The 21353-nt window shown below is 41.8% G+C and overlaps 1 protein-coding gene across 23 annotated transcripts in view; it reads left to right on the forward strand.

Annotated features, from left to right (window-relative positions):
- The window catches only part of TLN2 (talin 2), a 457700-nt gene that overhangs the window by 189480 nt on the left and 246867 nt on the right, over positions 1–21353 (forward strand). For all 23 annotated transcript variants that reach the window (XM_073995950.1, XM_045395572.2, XM_045395576.2 and 20 more), the window contains one exon: positions 14566–14641. The gene's annotated coding sequence lies outside the window, so the exon portion shown is untranslated. The remainder of the gene's footprint in view (positions 1–14565; positions 14642–21353) is intronic.

Consider the following 21353-nt stretch of genomic DNA (forward strand, 5'->3'; position numbering starts at 1 on the left):
GGTCAGGCATGAAGGTTTGTGTGACTTAGCTTCATCAATGTTCAAGCTATAGTTTAATTCCATGTTCATTACTTCATCCACTGAAAACCAGTGGAAAGCAAGTGAGTGGCTGTTCTCCAGGTGTATGGAACGTGCCCAACCCTCCCTGCCTTGTGGTAGAATCATGGATTTGAATATTTTCCCAATTACTTAGTGTGAAATTTCAGTATCCCAATTCATAACAGTCAGATGTAATTTTGTCTTACTCTGTTTATTTGTAAGGTTGAAAGTAGGAATTGGGAACTGCCTTTTAAAATAGCAATAGAATGTTTTGACTCTTGGTCTGCAGGGGTCTGTGGGGTGATTATGTGATATTTTATGCTCTAAGGTAGTGGTGATTGTCTTACTAGAACATGTAAATATTTAAATCTTAGTGAGAATTGGCAGGGAATATTCAAGGAAGTGTACAAAACAATTCAAAAATGAAGCCTGAGTTAATTTTTTTGTTTTAAAGTTATGTTCAAGATCACGCCATTGCACTCTAGCCTGAGTGACAGAGTGAGACTCCGTCTCAAAAAAATAAAAAATAAAAATAAAGCTGTGTTTAAATAATACTATTTATGGTGAGATGATATGTAACATGTTTATGCATTTGTGAAAAGGAATTAGAATCTAGAGGAACACTGTCTACTATGAGGGGATAGCAGTGGACCCACTGTCTACTATGAGGGGATAGAATTGTACCCTCCCCAAAGGCCCCTGCCAGATGCATCGGTTGTTTTTTAGCAGGTGAGTTGTGTGGGGTAGACTGGCAGTCTCATCCAAGGGGCAGGGAGGGAGCATGAGAATTGCTGGTACTTGCCCCATAAGGACAGAGACCCACAGAGACATGAGTAAGACATTGCTCTGTATTTTTTTTGCATTTTAAGACACTGGAGGGGAGAAAAGGGTAATGGAATGATTCCCCCCCACATAAAAGGGTAATATGGAGGAAATTTGTTCCTGGAGAAGACTTTGCTATATGAATATATATATTTATTCATTTTATTTTTGACAAAGAGCAAGTACGAGTTAAGTTACTCTCCGTAGAGGAGCTGATTCTGGAAATCCAAGGGAAACACTGAGAACATAAATGGAGTAGAAAGTCCTTGCTATCCCATGAGAGCAGGGGCTCATGCAGGTGGGTGGAATAGGAGTCCTCATGTCCTGGTTTCTGCCCCAGGGAGTGAGGTCTGGGAGGGCAGGCGTGTCCTGCCCATGGTCACCTGGCCACTGTGTGCCACCAGGAATCAACTAAGGCCTGCTGTGTCTTTCCTGGGTCACCTTTGTCTTACTGTGTGCCATAGGGATCAGATAGAGTAAGATGACTGTAACTTTAATGAGTAGAGAATTTGTTTTCTAAGTGAAAGCAGCTTTGTTATGCTTCTTATTATTGAAAATACTACTTTGCTGGGCATGGTGGCTCATGCTTGTAATCCCCGCCCTTTGGGAGGCTGAGGTGGGTGGATCACCTGAGGTTGGGCATTGGAGACCAGCCTGACCAACATGGAGAAACCCCGTCTTTACTAATAATACAAAATTAGCCAGGTGTGGTGGTGCACACCTGTAATCCCAGCTACTCGGGAGGCTGAGGCAGGTGAATCACTTGAACCTGGGAGGCGGAGGTTGCAGTGAGCCGAGATAGTGCCATTGCACTCCAGCCTGGGCAACAAGAGCGAAACTCTGTCTAAAAAAAAAAAAACAAAACCCAAAAAAACCACAAACAAACAAAAAACTACTTCTTAAAATACTTATATTTAAATATGATATGTGATACTTGCTTCAAAATAATCTCCAGTGAGTGCTGGGAAGGAATTAAATGGGGGTCTAGGATGAAATAATTTTGGCCATGAGTTGGTAATTGTTGAAGCTGAGTGATGAGTACATAGGGGTTCATGATGATATTTTCTTTGTTTTGTACATTTTTAACTTTTAAAATTTGGTTTTATTATACTTTAAGTTCTGGGATACTTGTGCACAACGTGCATGTTTGTTATATAGGTATATGTATGCCATGTTGGTTTGCTGCACCAATCAACTCGTCTTTTACATTAGGTGTTTCTCCTAATGCTCCCCCTCCCCATGACAGGCCCCAGTGTGTGATGTTCCCCGGCCTGTGTCCATGTGTTCTCATTGTTCAACTCCCACCTATGAGTGAGAACATGTAGTGTTTGGTTTTCTGTCTTTGTGATAGTTTGCTGGGAATGATGGTTTCCAGCTTCATCCATGTCCCTGCAAAGGACGTGAACTCATCCTTTTTTATGGCTACATAGTATTCCCTGATATATATGTACCACATTTTCTTAATCCAGTCTATCATTGATGGACATTTGGGTTGGTTCCAAGTCTTTGCTATTGTGAATAGTGCCGCAGTCAACATTGTATGTATTTAACTTTTTTTTTTTTGAGACGGAGTCTCGCTCTGCCACCCAGGCTGGAGTGCAGTGGCCAGATCTCAGCTCACTGCAAGCTCCGCCTCCCGGGTTCACTCCATTCTCCTGCCTCAGCCTTCCGAGTAGCTGGGACTACAGGCGCCCGCCACCTCGCCCGGCTAGTTTTTTGTATTTTTTAGTAGAGACGGGGTTTCACCGTGTCAGCCAGGATGGTCTCGATCTCCTGACCTCGTGATCCGCCCGTCTCGGCCTTCCAAAGTGCTGGGATTACAGGCTTGAGCCACCGCGCCCGGCCGTATTTAACTTTTTTAAAAGAAAATTTTAAACACGTATGTAGTACATGACGTGGTAAATAAGTTATAAAATCTCATCACCCAAAGAGAACCAGAACCACCAGGAACTGGAAAACATTATTTAATACCATTGAGCATGGTGTCTTATGCCTGTAATCTCAACACTTTAGAAGGCTGAGGCAGACATATCACCTGAGGTCAGGAGTTCGAGACCAGCCTGGCCAACGTGGTGAAACCCTGTCTCTACTAAAAATACAAAAATTAACCAGGTGTTGTGGCGCATGACTGTAATCCCTGCATGACTGTAATCCCTGCTTCTCGGGAGGCTGAGGCGGGAGAATCACTTGAACCCGGGAGGTGGAGGTTGCAGTGAGCGAGATTGTGCCACTGCACTCCAACCTGGGTGACAGAGCAAGACTCCATCTCAAAACAAACAAAAAACCCCATCTCCTGCATATTCCACTTCATGAAAATGCTTTAAAGAAATACAGGAAAGGTGTGAATCCCCATCCTGCTCACAGAGATTTGATTCCAGGTAGCGAGCTGAGAGGCCGCGTGTCGGGAGGGAGAGAAGGTCAGCATTTATTGCAGGTGTGCTGTGCTTGTGTGTCCCTTGCATCAGCTGGTGAGGGAGGCCCTGGCATCGGCCTTTTACAGAGGAGTGGAGTGAGGCATGGAAGGCTTACTGCGTCAGGGAGCAAGGATGCCTTGGCCCTGGGTGACCTGGTGCCAGGCTCGGTGCTGGGCACTTGAATATTCCTTCTCTGTGTAGTCTTAGCAACCTATGTTGTGGATTGGTTGTTAGAAAGAATACAACATGATAGAATGAGTTGCCATTTTATGCAGAGAAACCTACAAAACCCATGAACATTTAGTGAAATGCAAGAGTAGGAGGAACCACAGGGGAAAGAGCGTCTTAGAAAATGGGGGCCTTGGTTTGACAGCTCAGGGCCAGGAGGAGGGAAACAAGGCTGAGGAGAATTAATTTTTACAATATACTGAGAAGAAGAAGTACAGTTTGTTAGGAGGGGTTTGGGTTTTGAATGAGAGGTGCCATAGCGAATATGCAAAAAATCACTGGCCATGTGAGGGAAGAGAAGAGGAATTTAGCTTTTGGAGAAATACATCAGGTGGCAGTTTTATGAAAACGAGCCTTCACATGGTGAGAGAGAGCAGCGCAGAAAAATCACTTTGGAAAGATGAATTTTGAGGGTTACAATAGCTGCTAATCAGGGCCAAGTGGTGACAGGTTTTCTTTATGGAAAGTGAGTATTCCTGATTTGCACATTATGTATACCTGAGTATCTAATTCAGTCTTGATTAGCTGAATCCTCTCAAATGACCTCGTGTTCTTGTTTGTGATACTTATCTTAGGTTGCTGGGGGCTGAGAAGACTCACAGTACACTTTGATTGTTTCTTCCTGTTGCATTTATGTTGTGGTGTGTTGGCTCATGGCATCAGGCAGCCAGGCTTTGTGGGCTGGAGGATGGAGCCAGTGTGAGTATTCATAGAAACGTGTCCCCTGAAGAGGATGCCCCTCCTTTTCCTAGCTACAGACCTGAGATACTTCATTACAGATGGCAGAGTTTCTACTGGTAAGGAAAATCAGGTGAGATTCACCACTTGAGGAAGTCACGTTCTCGCTCTGTGTGTCCTTCAGCTGGATCGTGTCACTGTGGAAGCAGTTCCTGAGGTTATGAGCATGGAGGAATAGCCCTCCAGCTAATGGTCAGGGTGGCAGTGAAAATAAAAATGGAGGAGGATGCGCCTTCCCAGGGTCAGTTCTAGCAGCGTGGAGTCTTGTGTGCGCAGCCCCTGTTCAACCGGAGTGCTCTGATACAGTGAAAGGATCTCTACCTGGCCAGGAGGATCCCAGACCCTCCATGTCTGTTTCCCCACGCCAAGCCAATGTGTGTCACTCTACATCTCTCCCAGGCCCTGGCCTGCAGTGGTGAGAGTCCCCATAGGGAGTTCCTTGGCTTCAGTGTCTGGGTGGCATCTGTAGCACCACACCTCTTTCTCTCTGTATTTTAAAAAATATTTTGTTTATTTTTTAACAGACTTTATTTTTTCAGAGGAGTTTTGGGTTTACAACAAAATTAAGTGGGAAGTACAGAGAGCTCCTTTATATCTACGGCACTCATAGTTTCCCCATTACCAACATCCCACGCCAGGGTAGTGCATTTGTTATAATTGATGAACCTATATTGACACATCATTGTCACCTAAAGACCATAGTTTACCTTAGGGTTCCCCTCCCCTCCCCTCCCTTCCTCCCCAGGGTCTTACTCTTGCTCAGACTAGAGTACAGGGTGAGATTAGGCACACTGCAGCCTTAACGTCTGAGGCTCAGATGATCCTCCTACCTCAGCCTTGTGAGTAGCTGGTACCACAGGAACATACCTCCACACCTGGCTAATTTTTGTATTTTTGGTAGAGGTGGGGTTTTGCCATGTTGCCCAGGCTGGTTTCTGACTCCTGAGTTCAAGTGATCTGCCTATCTTCGCCTCCCAAAGGGTTGGGATTATAGGCATGCACCACTGCGCCTGGCCAGGGTTTATTCTTGGTGTTGCACATTCTTTTGGTTTGGAAAAATGTAGAATGATACTTTGTAGTATCATGCAGAGTAGTTTCACTGCCCAAAAAATCCTTAGTGCTGCCTATTCTTTCCTCCCTTCTGCCCACCCCCTGACCCCTGGCAACCATTGATTGATTGATTGATTTTTTGAGACAGAGTTTTGGTCTTGTTGCCTAGGCTGGAGTGCAGTGGCACAATCTCGGCTCTCTGCAACCTCCACCTCCCAGGTTCAAGTGATTCTCTTGCCTCAGCCTCCCAGGTAGCTGGGATTACAGGCACCCACCACCATGCCTGGCTAATTTTTGTATTTTTAGTAGAGACCGGGTTTCACCATGTTGTCCAGGATGGTCTCCTAACTCCTCACCTCACGTGATCCACCAAGCCTTGGCCTCCTAAAGTGCTGGGATTACAGGTGTGAGCCACTGCGCCTGGCCCAACCACTGATCTTTTTACTGTCTCCCTAGCGTTGCCTTTTCCAGAATGTCATGGAGTTGGAATTGTGTAGTATGTAGCCTTTTCAGATTGGCTTCTTCTGTTAGTAATGTGGATTTAATTTCCGCCATGTCTTTTCATGGCTTGATAGCACTTTTCTTTTTAGCACTGAATAGTATTCCATTGTATACATGTACCTTCTTGCTCTTTTTACTGGAACCTCTCATTCTGTTTTCCCAAAAGAAAAACTCAAGTAGTTGATGAATAATACTTACCTATGGTGTTGATCAGCTTCTACTGTTGGTATGCTGTGTGACTTTGTGCTCTTTTAAAGGCTACCAAATTGGAATGAATGAGTGAGAGTAATAGACACATGCTCTTAGGGTTCAGGGATGAGGGAATAGCATACAGAGGGGAATCTTTTTGTTTCATTCTCTAATTGTTATAGCATGAAAGCCTTTGTTTGCTTTGGAGCTGGGAAAGAAGGCATAAATATAAAACAGCATATCTCCCTAGCGGACAATAGACCAAAGAGGAGAGAAGTTTATTCACAGACCCCAGGTTTGTAGTAAAAGGGTGAATAGTGGTCCGGGTATGGTGGCTTATGCCTGTCATCCCAGCAGTTTGGGAGGCCAAGGCAGGTGGATCACCTGAGATTAGGAGTTCGAGACCAGCTTGGTTAACATGGCAAAACCCTGTCTCTACTAAAAATGCAAAAATTAGCCGGGCGTGGTGGTATGCGCCTGTAGTCCCAGCTACTCGGGAGGCTGAGGCAGGAGAATCATTTGAACCTGGGAGATGGAGGTTGCAGTGAGCCAAGATTGTGCCACTGCACTCCAGCTTGGGCAACAAGAGTGAAACTCCGTCTAATAAAAAAAAAAAAAAAGAAAAGAAAGAAAAAAGAAAAAAGTGTGAATGGTGGGCTAATCACTGCGACTGAGAGAGGAAAAGGAGGGCTTAAACTGGAACCTTGAAGTCCCAGGGAGGGTGATCATAGAATCAGCCAGCCATAACTTCAGTGGATGTGTGTACACGTGCACGCGCACACACACACACACACACACCTGACCCATTCCTGACCCTTCTGCTGTACCTCAGCTTCTTGAGGTCCCCTGTGCCTGCCCCAGTTTCTTGGTGTCACTATTTTTCAGTCATTCATTGAGCACTTAATGTGTATAAGAAACTGTGCTCTGAGCTGAGGATAAAAATATGGGAGAAGTCATAGTTCTTGCCCTGTAAGAGCTCATAGTCTGTGGAGAAATACAGACATGTAAATATATTATTTCAACAAACTTTTGGAAGTACAGAAATTGAGATGTGGTCAATGAAGTCTCCTTGGAGCAGGTGGAACTTGATGGACAGCTAGATTGAATGGGGGTGTGGGGAGGCCATTGTAGACATGTAAGAGTGGGCATCAAAGCCCTCTTAGGGGAAAATGGCTCAGAGGGCAGGGGACATGAGGTGCACTGGCTCAGTGGTGGTGGAGCAGACTCCCAAGGCAGGCCAGGCAGGAGGTGAGGAAGTGGGTATCTGCAGCCTGGGAACTTGGCCTTGAGTTTGTAGGGACTGGGGACCCGACCCCAGTGACTGTGTTAACCTGGTTTAACCTGTTGGAAGGAAGCTGGCAAGCAGGTGGGCCTGGGAAGGCTGCTATAGTAGATCAGAGTATAGTCCAACCAGAAGTTGAGGATTGCCAGTAGGAAAACCCTGGCCATTAACTGCTTTGTGTGAGGAATTGAGGGTGGGGAAGGGTTTAATTAATTTAATTTGCTGAATGACCAAAGAAGAGTTAGACACTTTATCCCTGCTCTTTCCTCCCCTGCCTTCTTTAAAAAAAAAAAAAAAAAAATTGTTTCAAATTTTTCTAAAATGCATTGCCAGACTTTGTTATAATGGAGTTTAGCAAAAACAGTTAAGTTTGTAGTTGTCCATTTGAAGGTGTTATAACATCTCAGGGTTATTTTAAACATTATGTTCAGAATATTAAGTGTAATTTAATAATATAGGATATTTCTTGATACCTATATTCCATGACCAGTTGCCTTTTCAGGAATTCAGTGTTAAAAGCTTATTTTTGTAGAGTTGCCTTTTTCTGAAAAATGAATGCGTTTCTTTTTCCTTCCCCCAAAGGAGACCCTCTGTGTGGCTCTGGCTAATTGAAATTCCTAGGCATTTGAATGTTAGTTAATTAAACTTCTATTGAAAACAATTGGCTATAATAATATACTGAATATCGTAGTTGGTCTAGAGACAGAAAGTTTCTTCTAACCCAGAAGTTATAAAGAAGTATACTCTTTTCTCCGGTCTCCTTTTTTTGGGGGGAGGGTGGGATTACAAAAGATGGGAGACTATGCTGGGAAAAAAATGGGGGAATAAACTTCTTTCAGAAAAGAGAAATAAAAAATGATTTTATAGTGAGCATTTCAAAATCCATTTAAAATATAAAAGTGCATAGTGTATATTTTGGCAAGTTCATAAAATGCGGTAGTAATAGCATGTTTAGGAGCAGCTTATTTATTCATTCTTAGACTCATGCAGTCAAATATTTGTGGGGTATCCTGGTACCCAGCACTGTTCAAGGGCTGGGGATGTGGCTCTGTACCAAGGAGAGTTCTTGTTCTCATGGAGTTTCCATTCTAGTTACACCTATTACTAATTTATTTTTATTATAACAGTTTTTAAAATTTTAAGGGGGGGGTCAGTGAATTAGAGAACCATAAAGAATTCATGACATCTCTGGTTTTTTTTGTTGTGAAAAACTCATAAAGATAGTGGGAATTAAAGCAGTTTTTTTTTGTTGTGAAAAGCTCATAAAGATAGTGGGAATTAAAGCAGTACAAGGAGACCTTTTCTCTTGCCCTCCTAGTAAGCATATATTTTACGCTACTTTGAGTTGATATTGTTGGCACCATTACCTGATTACTTATGTGAATTGTGCTTAATCATTTAATTGTGAATGTAGTGGTACAAAATGAACTTTCAGCAATTATTTACATAAAAGAACTAATTATAACATTATTTTCCAAAGTATTGCGTGGGACACTTGTCCCAAGACGTAGACCACAAAAATAAAGGAAATCTGTGCACACTTAAGGTTAGAGCTCCTTACTCAAAATCAACATGAGCATGTAAAAACATCCAGAATATTCTGCATTGGAGAAACTCCTTAATTTTGTTTAAACCAGCATTTCCCCCCTTTATACTGAGAATCTTTTTTGCATGTGACACTTTTTACCTCCTAGTTTGCTGGAATGCTGTTTTTAGAGCAATACAAAAGGATTTCTGGGGCTTTTCTGCTAGGGCTCACTCTTCTCTTTGTCCTGCAAAAGGGCAAGGTAGCATATTGTCATCTCTGAGGTCCTTGGGTGTTGACGCTGTCTACTTGCTCTTCACTGAGTTTCCTTTGACCCTGGCCCAACCCCCAGCCTCAAGCTGGAAAGTCAGTGCAGGGAAGCCATGAGCAGAGCATTGGGCATCTCCCCTTGGAGTCTCGGATATCTTCTGACTCTAATCACTGGGCTACACTTCGAATTATAGCATTCTCAAGACTTCAGCAAAAACAAGGAAGTCCTTGGCAAGTGGTGGAAGTTGGGAAATTTTGTTTTCAAAATTTTTCCTCAGCTCTTCCCATGTCTGTGTACGGCTGCCAGAGAACTTTTGGTTTATTTGTTTGCTGCTTGGATTTTATGATTTTGACTCATTAGTAATAAAATATATCAAAAATTAGTGATCGCTTCAAGCCAAGAGTAATGCTTGTTCATCCTCAGCCAAATCTATTGGATTTTCTCTGCTTTACCTGGTGTTATGTTATAAAAACACTTTTTTTTTAAACTTTGGAGAGCAAAAACACTTGGGCTGGGCCCCATATGAGCCCATATTCTGATTTTTACACACATGCAGTTGATGTCAGGGCAGAGCCTGAGTGTGGTGTCGCCCTGTTCCCTGCCTTTTAATGGAATTTGATGAGAAATGGGTTCTTGGCTGCATGGGTCTAAAGCGCATAGTTAGGGTTCAGCTGCATACATCCTGCACACTCCACATCCCCTTCAACTTACACCCACACTCCTGTGGGGATTAAGCCAAGTAAAATGAGGAAAACCAGTCTATAAAACTCTCATGGTGAAAAACTGCCAGGTGTTGTCTCCATCAGATTACTTAATATGTGTCTTTTTTCTTTAATGCTGTTGAGATGATAATATTAGGTGTATCATTTACCAAACACTTACTGGATTCCAGACACCATGCCCATCTCTCATTTCATCCTCACAACAGTCAAAATAGCTAACTAAGTATGAGTATGATCATTTCTGCTCTTAGGATGAGCAACCGTGGACTCTGAGAGGTGTATTTAAGCTTCCCTGAGCAAGTAGGAAGGGTCTGGGATGCAGGAGCAGAGTTAAGGCCTGCCTTAATGCCCTGCTGTTGGTGACTGGCATTTTAGGTAGTAGCTTTTGCTGACTTTTGTTCACATCTTTCTGTGCTTCTCAGAATAATCCAGAAAAGGCGCATGATGGGAGCTGCTAAATGATTTATCGTATGTTACTCTGGAGAAGGCTACTTTAAAGCAAGTTTCCTTTAAATAGCAAGCTCCTGGTCCTTTGAAATAAGCTCCTATTTACTTGGATGTATCTTATCCATGTTGATAATATGCATTTTAAACAGGTAGGTGTGCTTCCATGGAGACATGTTCTGTCTCAGCGTTCTCTAGGGACCTTGTTTTGATCAGGCAATGAACGAGTTTCTAGCGTGAGCTGTTTCCATCGCACCCCCTGAGCTGGAGCTCAAGGGAGCTCACTGACTATTGAGCATTGCTGATTGCATCAGATATAATATCTCCTTTAATCCTCATGGCTGCCCTTGGCATTATTACAGAAGAGGAAACTGAGGTACAGAGAGGTTAAGGCACACCCAGCCGGATGACTAGTAAATGATCCAACCAGGATTGGACACCTTCCTCTTAACTGCTGTGCTGTTGCTTTCCCTAAATGCGTTTTGTCTCATAAATCCTCATGCATCTCCGTCGCAAATGTGGACTTGTTTAACACTAAAGGGGGTCAGATCAGAGAGGCCAGCAGTTCACATTGGGTGGCCCGTGTGTTGGGGGTGGGGTGGGGGGTGTATTGCGCTTTGGAGTCACAGATACTTAATCTATGTTAAGTCTCATGACTGCTCATCTCTGAAATTGGAGAGTGGTTCTTGTCCTTTGTCTAACTTCTAGGAAAATTGTGTGGGGAAGAAGAAGCTGCCAGCAGATGAAGGGGGTTAATTAGATTTGTACTTTATATCCAACATACCTATAAAAAGATTTGTGCATCTACAAGGAGTTATGACTTTTTAGCCAAGTTTATAATTATGCCATTATGAAGATACATGTATTACATGGGACTCCTGAACTTTTACAAATAAAGGAAAATGAGAAGAATAAATTTGTTTGCTGGAGATAAAGTAAACATTTTGGGCCCATTATGGGGATACATTTCTGTATTTTATAATCTCCATAGAAAAAATTATTTCATATATAAATATAACCCAATAAAAATAAATCTGTGAAGTGGTTACACATAATGGAAAGTATTTTAACCACAAGGAACGGCCCATCTGTACAATTAGTCTCCTTTGTTTTTATTCTTCTTCAGAAAATCTCTTCATCAATTCCCTTGTTAGTCAGGAATGAATCTACCTGCCTCTTGAAATAGTTTTTTGCCTGTTTTCATAGCAGCTTTGAGGTTCTTCAGTTACTTTAGCTGTGGTACATAAACATTAGTTGAACTTGTGTGGTAAATCTTCACTCATATGACTACAGGATTATTCTGTTTTCAGATGGTGTGCAATGATTGAGAAGATGAAATGGAAAGGAAAAAGAAGCACTGCATTAGATGGGATTCTGTTGGTTACAGTAACACACTCACTCTATCTAGCATAAGTGAAAGGGAGATTTATAACAGGGCTATAGACTATCTTAGGGACCCAAAGGCAGGGGTGACATGGCCCTCGGGAATGAATGGGAGCTGATTCGAGGAAGGTTAACTCTCTACCCAGTGTTCACTAAGAGCACATGTGCGCACGAATGTCAGTAAAGTCAGGGAGGAAAAATTGATAGAGAAGGAGAGTGGACATTGATGTTGTATATTCCTTAACTTCAACGTGAGATTTTAAAAGTTAAGTAGCTCCATTGTATTTAGAAAAATAATGATTGTTCATTTTATGAAATTCAAACAGCATAAGAAGTAAAAATCATCTAACATTTTGATAACCAGAATCATAACTATTTTGATAAACATCCTTCTAGACATCTCTCTGGACATCCAAGAATACACACACTCAAATGAATCATACTACATGTGGTCATTTACCTATTTTATTCACTCAGAAGTATATAATGGATATCTTTTCATATCAATAAATATAGATCTCCAAAATTGTTTTCAATGTCTATGTGGCTCACTCAGCATGCCTCATATCTGTGGGCCTTTAGGGGCATTTATCCTCCTCCCTTCATAATTACAAACAAGGCCATGTGTATCCATCTCTCTTCTTCCCTAATTATCTACCTTGAGTGAATTCTTAGAAGTACGATTGCTGGATCAAAGGGCATGCCAACTTATATGCTGACATAATCTCCCAGGTGGCTACAGAATGACGTTTCCAATTTATATTCCCTTCATGAAACTGCCCATATCATTGGCTATTTGTTGTTGGTCTTTGTCATCTTTACCAGTCTGATAGGTACAAATAAGGTCTCCATTTTCTTACATTACTTTTTTTTTTTTTTTTTTTTTGAGACGGAGTCTCGCTCTGCCACCCAGGCTGGAGTGCAGTGGCGCGATCTCAGTTTACTGCAAGCTCCACCTCCTGGGTTCATGCTATTCTCCTGCCTCAGCCTCCCAAGTAGCTGGGACTACAGGCGCCCGCCACCATGCCCGGCTAATTTTTTGTATTTTTAGTAGAGATGGGGTTTCAGTGTGTTAGCTGGTCTCGATATCCTGACCTCATGATCCGCCAGCCTTGGCTTCCCAAAAGTGCTGGGATTACAGGCGTGAGCCACTGCGTCTGGCCTAAAATTACATATTTTTATTGTTAGTATAGTTGTTATATTTTCGTATGTTTCTTGCTGTTATATTTTTTAAGACTCTTATGAAAAATTTAATTTTCTTTATCCATTTTGAAGGGAGTATTAATTTTCTTGTTTATTTTTAAGACTATCTTAGTCTGTTTTTGTTACTATAAAGAAATACGGTGCAGTGGCTCACATGTGTAATCCCAGCACTTTGGGAGAACCAGGTGGATGGATCACCTGAGGTCAGGAGTTTGAGACCAGCCTGGCCAACATAGTAAAACCCCGTCTCTACTAAAAATACAAAAATTAGCTGGGTGTGGTGATGGACGCCTGTAACCCTAGCTACTCAGGAGGCTGAAGCAGGAGAATTGCTTGAACCTGTGAGGCAGAGGTTACAGTGAGCTGAGATTGTGCAATTGCATTCCAGCCTGGGCAATAAGAGGGAGACTCTGTCTTAAAAAATATATATATATATTTGTATATATATGATATAAATATATATATATATCATATATATACATGAGATAGGAAAGGCCTTTTTAAGAATGACACCACAATATGGAAGTATAAAGGACTGCGACATGTAGCTAGTAACAATTTTTTTAATCTAAAATTTTTGAATGGCAAAAAGAGAACAGAAATTTTAAAAACGATACTTTTGTCAAAAAATAAAATAAGGCCGGGTGTGGTGGCTCACGCCTGTAGTCCCAGCACTTTGGGAGGCCGAGGCGGGCGGATCACAAGGTCAGGAGATGGAGACCATCCTGGCGAACACAGTGAAACCCCGTCTCTACTGAAAATACAAAAAAATTAGCCAGGTGTGGTGGCGGGCGCCTGTAGTCCCAGCTTCTAGGGAGGCTGAGGCAGGAGAATGGCGTGAACCCGGGAGGCGATGGAGCTTGCAGTGAGCAGAGATCGCGCCGCTGCACTCCAGCCTGGGCGACAGAGCGAGACTCCGTCTCAAAATAAATAAATAAATAAAATAAAATAAAATAAAAAAAGGAACCTTTTATTTTGAGTTTATTGTTCCATAGGTAGGGAGAGAGAGATGTAGAGTTTTCTTCTCTTAAATGCTAACGAACACCGTTTGTTAACTAGTCTGCCGTACACCCAGATTTGATTGCACGTACTTGGGACTGTTTCATATGAATCCTTCGTTCTGTATCTGGATGTTTATTCTGTTTCGTAGATACGAGTGCATGTTCTCACGCAGGCGCCTGTTCGTTAACTGTGGCTAGGCCATTTTGTTGATTTCTACAATTGCTTATAGCGCTTCTCTGCTTCAAATTGGGTTTCCACAGAGCAAGTTCCCAGTGCCTTAGACAACCAGGAGCCACATGGGAACAGCAAAATCAAGAAGGGACCACTTCACAGATGTGTTAGAGGAACTAAATAGGAAAAAAAAGAAGACAAGAGCGCCTCGTGTAAACTAATTTTAAAAAGAAGCAGAGTGCAGTGCCTGAGATTTTTGTTTCCGACCTTGAGGGAGGTGGATGTGTCTGTATTTGGTTTTTGTTTAAATTCAAAGCCATTAAAGCATTCCTACCACAAGAAGAAAATGTGTTTTGTCTCTTTGCCAGCAGTAACATGATTTTGGTCTTCAAAATAAGTGTCTTGGGACCTGAATTCCCCGTGGGTAAAGAAAATTCCCATCCCACGTGTTGTGGCGGAAATTCATTGTTTCCTGAGTTATTTCCTTTCATGCTTAGTGTGGGGGAAATGACCAGATGTATAGATTGAGATTCTTTTTCAAAAACATTACTTGATTCTGATGATTTTTATTATTATTTTAGGTGCTGCAGGAGGCTTCTCACATGCTTCAGGATATATTCAGGGAAATCCACTCTTAATAGAAACTGAGAATTTAAGGTAAGTCCTTTAGCAAAGATACTTTATTCTCATCAATTGGCCAACCCCCTGCATTGGTATAGTTTTATAAAATGTTAGAACTGCTGTCTGTTATGCTGTCTCATTTGATCTTCCTGTGGTTCTGCGAGGCAGGTGTATAGAGTGCCCGGTCCTAATATTCCCATTCCTGTCTGATTTTTCCTCGTGGTACTTTGGTGAGGTGATGATAGGGGCCTAGGGGAGGAGCTGAGTAGCGGTTTTTTTTGTTTTTTTTTAAATCATATTGGACCTTATAGTGTGAATTCTCATTCATTCACCCTGGTTTGCTTCATAAATCTTCTCTTAGGGTGGTTTGAGGGGGTAAGTGCTGGGTAAGGAATTAATGCAGAAACTTCTAGTGGTCTTTTTGTCTTTTTTTTTTTAACTTTTATTTTAAGTTCGGGGTACACATGCAGGTTTGTTTCGTAGGTAAACTTGTGTCATGGGAGTTCGTTGTACAGATTATTTCATCACCCAGCTATTAAGTCTAGTGTCCATTAGTTATTTTTCCTGATCCTCTCCCTCTTCCCACCCTCCACGCCCCAGCAGGCCCCAGTGTGTGTTGTTCTTCTCTCTTCCCCTTTGTTTCTGTGTGTTCTCATCATTTAGCTCACATTTATAAGTGAGAATATGCAGTATTTGGTTTTCTGCATTAGTTTGCTGAGAATAATGGCCTCCAGCCCCATCCGTGTTCCTGCAAAGGATATGATCTTGTTCTTTTTTATGGCTGCATCGTATTCCATGGTGTATATGTACCACATTTTCTTTATCTAGTCTGTCATTGATATCTCCGGTAGTCTTTGAACTGAAACTGGCTGGTAGTTCCTGGAGCCCTCCATGGTTGGGAAACAATTGTCTAGCATGAGATAAAGTAAACTTTGGTTGTAGATTGTTGTTTTCCTTCTTTGGTTGTCCTGGGAGAGTTGTATGATCCCAAGTAGTGTGTATGAAGTATCCTGGGCAGAGACACAGGGTTCTTCTGCCAGTCTTAGTTGATGCTCTTACTCAGAAGCTGTATCGTGGCACACCCCAGATGTATCAGTTCTGTTCCTGACCAGCTGCAGAACTTGGGACAGGTTAGTTAATCTTGGTGTCCTTCTCTTCAGGTGTAAATTGGCCTAACCTGGTCATGTCTATACTTTCAAATTTTGTGGAATAGGAAAAACGATTTCAGGACCTATTTCTAATTTTTTTTGGCTGTATATAAAGAAAGTTGATGATTAAAGCTGGATAAGTAATGAGGGTTCACTATATATTTACATACTGTTCTTTGTATTTTGTGTGTGGAATTTTTAATAATCAAAGGTTTATTTTTACAAAATAATTAGTACCATCTACTAACATAATTTCGCTGAAGAGAAAATAATACTAAAAGAATAGGATTATTCCTAAATTTGTCCTTAGATTGTACATATTTGGCATTATGAAAGTGCTGTTTATTTCCTATGTCTTCCTTGTTTTTCTGTAGTGCAGTGACTAGCAGCGACAGACTAACCAAAATTGGTCTGAGAACTGGTGTTTGGGAAATACTGGGGCACATGACTGCTGGGGGCCCTTCTGTCTCTAAGACTGTATCATTCCTCTGAAGCAGGAGAGAAAGCTACTTTACTTGTACATTGCCTGTTTCCAGAAAATGCTGTGATCGCTAGCATGGTCAGACTGGAGAGGTCAGAGGGCCAAACAGAAGGGATTCTGTTGGGAACCTTGAGTAAAAATGGCCCATTTATGAGAACATCCAGTTTAGCTTTGAGTCACACCATGGTCAAGGTAAAGACAACAATGGACAGTTTTAAGTAACCTGATGGAAGTGTGCAGACTCCTTCCTTTCAACCATTGTGAGGCAGCCTCTGGCCAGGTGTGATCTGACAGATATGTGTCTGCCTGGGATGTGGGGATGCTGAGAGCCAGGGGTGAGGCGAGTGGAATACCAGACTCCGAAGAGACCAGTGCACACCTTGGGTGTGAGAAGCTCCAGGCTGGGTGTGGAGGTCGAGGGCACAGCCCAGAGTTCTGAGCTGATGACAATGGAATCAGGTGTGCTCAGGATGGAGCAGAGCTTGCCTGCCCAGAGGACCATCTGAGAATCCAGGGGTGGACATTGTCCTTTGAGGACCCACAGAGGGTGCTGAGTGGTCTGATCTGGCTGAAAGACCTGGGGCACAGTGGACAGGAAACACATCAGATCGAAGCCTTTCCCAAGACTTCAGATCTGGAAGGAGTGTTCCAGGTGGATTCTTAAGCCGTCATCTGTGGGAAATGGAAAACTGCTTTCTGTTTACTTCTCCTTGGGGGTATTGGGGATATGTGTGAGGATGAGGGTGGGAGGAAGACAGAGGGAATAAAGGACTGAATTATTTAGCACAGCAAAATAATGTGGAGAAGAGCGGCAATACCTATTCCAAGAAGCCTGCACAATCCTAGCTGCTTCTGAGAGTCCTGAGAAGTTACGTGTGCTCTGCGTTGATTGGAATATGGTGGTTCAGTCCTTTGGAACTCTCCCTTAGTCATTTCTGGCTTTCATTTGTCTTAACATTCTGATTTTCTGGGAAACCTAAATGAAATTTGACAGACTTACCTAGTTGTTTTCTGTTCTGTCAACTGTTGGTTTACTGCCTAATTGGTATGCTTCACATGGGTTTCCTCTACCCGGGAATATTTATTCTCTTTCCTTTTTGGGAAAAAGCTGTATTGAACAACAACAGAAACATTTGTCTTAAATGTATAGGAATATGAGGGTTACCTGAAGTCCTAACATGTCTGAAAGTATATAAAGTCATGAGTAAATGCCAGCAGGAGCTTTTATTTTGACATGAACCAGAGGAAGGAGAATTGCTTTCAGTGATCTGGACCAGTCCAAGTCTGAATAAAAGTTAATGAATGAACAATGTAACCAATCAGTCATGTTCTTGAGCCTTTCATAAGGCTAAGACATTCTGGATGAGATCTTGTAGAGATGAGCAATTGAGAATTTGAGACTGCCACGCTTTGCAGGAATAAACATGATGCTTTAAAGAGTTACATGCATGCATGGATGTGTGTGCATGTGAGAAAAGAGAGATTGGTAGATGGGGTGGGGGAATGATAAATGATTTTTTTAGCATTTTATGTAATGACTTGTGATATATTCTGAATTTGAGATTAAATGCAATATTCTGACCTTACCTCTGTGTTCCCTGAAGGCTTGTAAGAAAAATATTTTAAAATCTATTTTCAATGAAAACTACTGTTTTTGGCTCTCAGGGAATTTTTAGTTCCCACTGCTGTTTAGGGAGAATTGTTGAATCTGTGAAATTCAAAGGAGGATCTTTGCAGCTCTTTGTCATTCTGTACCAGTCACTTAAGGGCTCTGATGTCAGTGAAGAGAAGTTGGTCTATGCTTCCTTTACTTCATTAAAAATGTAACCTGTTATGCACTTTTGTCTTCCTGCCACCCTCCATTAGCTGATTCTTTAGATTATGCTTCTTGATGACTGCAGGCATCACTTGCTCTCCCACCTACAGGCTCCCTGAGTGACTGAGAATCCTCCTTGGCACTGTCAATCAAGATTCCTGGACCTAGGCTGGGCTCCTCACTCTGCTGTTTGTGCTTAGTAAATGTTTCAGAACAACAATAACAATTTCCAGGCTAGGCCAGATGCGGTGGCTCATGCCTGTAATCCCAGCACTTCGGGAGGCCGAGGTGGGCGGACCACCTCAGGTCAGGAGTTCGAGACCAGCCTAACATGGTGAAACCCCATCTCTACTAAAAATACCAAAACTAGCCGGATGTAGTGGCGGGTGCCTGTAATCCCAGCTACTCAGGAGGCTGAGGCAGGAGAATCACTTGAACCTGGGAGGCAGAGGTTGCAGTGAGCCAAGATCCCGCCACTGTTCTCCAGCCTGGGCGACAGAGCAAGACTCTTGTCACCAAAAAAAAAAAAAAAAAAAAAATTCCAGGCTATTTTTCATAATTAAACTTACTAATCCATGGTATAATAGGATATGCTGTTTCCTTACATTTTTTGGCTAATTATGTTCATCAGTTAATTTCTTTCCATGTTAAGCCCGCCTGGAGAACTCAAGATTTGAGACTCTTCTATGTAAGAATTGATTGGATTTCATGGACTCGATGACTCTAGAATACATTTATCTGCAATTGAGTAATTTTTTGTAGAACTTGAACCTTTAAAAGCAATCACGTTTCTTTTTTAGCTGCGAAATTCCATACTGTGAAGATCTAAAATGGCCATTCTATTCTGTTTACAATAAATGAGAATTGGACAGCTTTCCAAATCCATAAAATAACTAGTGTACTACTTATAGAGTGTAAACATGACTTTACTAAGATTAAAATAAACACATGTAAGGCCAGCTGCAGTGCTGTCAACACACCACTATAAAGCCTGATAAACGTTGAGGAAAATCCTACTGCTGTGATCTAAACAATGGTCTTATGGAGGATCTTTTATTTAAAAAATTTAAGTCAAAATATTGTATGCAAATGGCTAAAAATAAGAAACATCTGTATGAAACCACAAAAGACCCTGAATAGCCAAAGCAATCTAGAGCGAAAAGAACAAGGCTGGAGGCATTTTACTACCTGACCTCAAAATATGCTACAAAGCAGTAGTAATCGAAACAGCATGGGTACTGGTATAAAAACAGACACATAGACCAGTGGAACAGAATAGAGAGCCCAGAAATAAATCCACAGTTATGGTCAATTGATTGTTACTGTTGTTACTTGTTTGTTTGTTTGGTTTTGTTTCTGAGACAGGATCTCTCTCTGACACCCAGGCTGGAGTGCTGTGGTGAGATCACGACTCACTGCAGCTTTGACCTCTTAGGCACAAGTGATCCTTTCACTTTGGCCTCCTGAGTAGCTAGTACTACAGGCATGTGCCACCATGCCCAGCTGATTTTTAAATTTTTGGAGAGACAAGGTCTCCCTATGTGTTGCCCAGGCTGGTTTCAAACTCCTAGGCTCAAGTGATCCTCCCATGTCAGCCTCTCAAAGTGCTGGGATTACAGATGTAGCCACCATGCCCACCTCAATTGAGTTTTGACAAAGGTGCCAAGAACACACAATGGGGAAAGGGCAGTCTCTTCAATAAGTAGTATTGGGACAACTGGATATCCACATGCAAAAAAATGAAATTAGACCATATCTCACATCATATACAAAAATCAACTCAAAATGGGTGAAATACATCAATATAAGACCTGAAACAGTAAAACTATTAAAAGAAAACATACGGGAAAAGCTCTGTGACATTGGTCTGGGCAAGGAGTTTTTTTGGATGTAAACACAAAAGTACAGGCAATGAAAAGAGAAATAGACAAATGGGATTACACCAAACTAAAAAACTTCTGCAAAGCTTAGGAAACAAGAGTGAGGAGACAGCCTGAGAATGGGAAAAAATGTTTGTAAATCATGCATCTGATAAGGGGTTACTATGCAGAATATATGAGGAACTCAAACAATAGTAAGAAAACAAATAATCCTATTAAAAAATGAGCAAAGAATCTGAATAGACATTTCTCAAAAGAAGATACACAATGGCCAACAGGTATATGAAAAAATAACATCACGAATCATCAGGGAAATGAAAATTAAAACCACAGTGAGATAGTATGTCACACTTGTTAGGATGGCTATCATCAAAACAGTGAAAGATGGGCTGGGTGAGGTGGCTCACGCCTGTAATCCCAGCACTCTGGGAGGCTGAGGTGGGGATCACTTGAGGTCAGGAGTTTGAGACCAGCCTGGCCACATGGTGAAACCCCATCTCTACTAAAAATACAAAAATTAGCCAGGCGTAGTGGTGGGCGCCTGTAATTCCAGCTACTTGGGAGGCTGAGGCAGGAGAATTGCTTGAACCTGGGAGGTAGAGGTTGCAGTGAGCTGAGATTGCGCCATTGCACTCCAGCCTGGGTGCAGACTCCATCTCAATAAAAAAAAGAAGATGAAAGATAACGAGTGTTGGCGAGGATGTGGAGAAAAGGGAATGCTTGTATATCACTGGAAAGAATGTAAGTTAATAGGGTCATAATGGAAAACAGATTAGAGACTCCTCAAAAAATTAAAAATAGAACTTCCATATGATCCGGTAACCCTACATGTTGAGGAGATGTCTGCACTCCCATGTTCATTGCAGCACTGTTCACAGTAGCTAGGATATGGAATCATCGTAAGTGTCCATCAGTGGATGAATAGATAAGGAAAATGTGGTATACATACACAATGAAATACTATTCAGCCTTAAAGGAGATTGTCATTTGTAACAATGTGGATGAACCTGGAGAGCATTACCTTAAGTGAAATAAGGTAGGCATAGAAAGACAAATACCCACGTTCTTCGTTACATGTGGAATCTAAAAAAGTTGAACTCAGAAAAGTAGAGGTGGTTACCAGTGCTGGGGAGATGTTGTTCAAAGGATACAAAATTTCAGTTAGGTAGAGTAAGTTCAAGAGATCTATTGCACAGCATGTTGACTACAGTTAATAATGTATTCTTGAAAATTGCTAAGAGTAGATTTCAAGTGTTCTTGTCACAAAAAATATGTGAGGTAATACATATGTTAACATAGCTTGATTTAGTCATTCTATGATAATACATATTTAAAAATGACACGTTATCGCATGTTCTACAATTTTTATTTGTTACTGTATTTTAACATTTTAATTATAAGGCTGGGTGCAGTGGCTTATGCC

Source organism: Macaca fascicularis, chromosome 7 (genome assembly GCF_037993035.2).
Source record: "Macaca fascicularis isolate 582-1 chromosome 7, T2T-MFA8v1.1".
In the NCBI taxonomy this organism is placed as follows: Eukaryota; Metazoa; Chordata; class Mammalia; order Primates; family Cercopithecidae; genus Macaca; species Macaca fascicularis.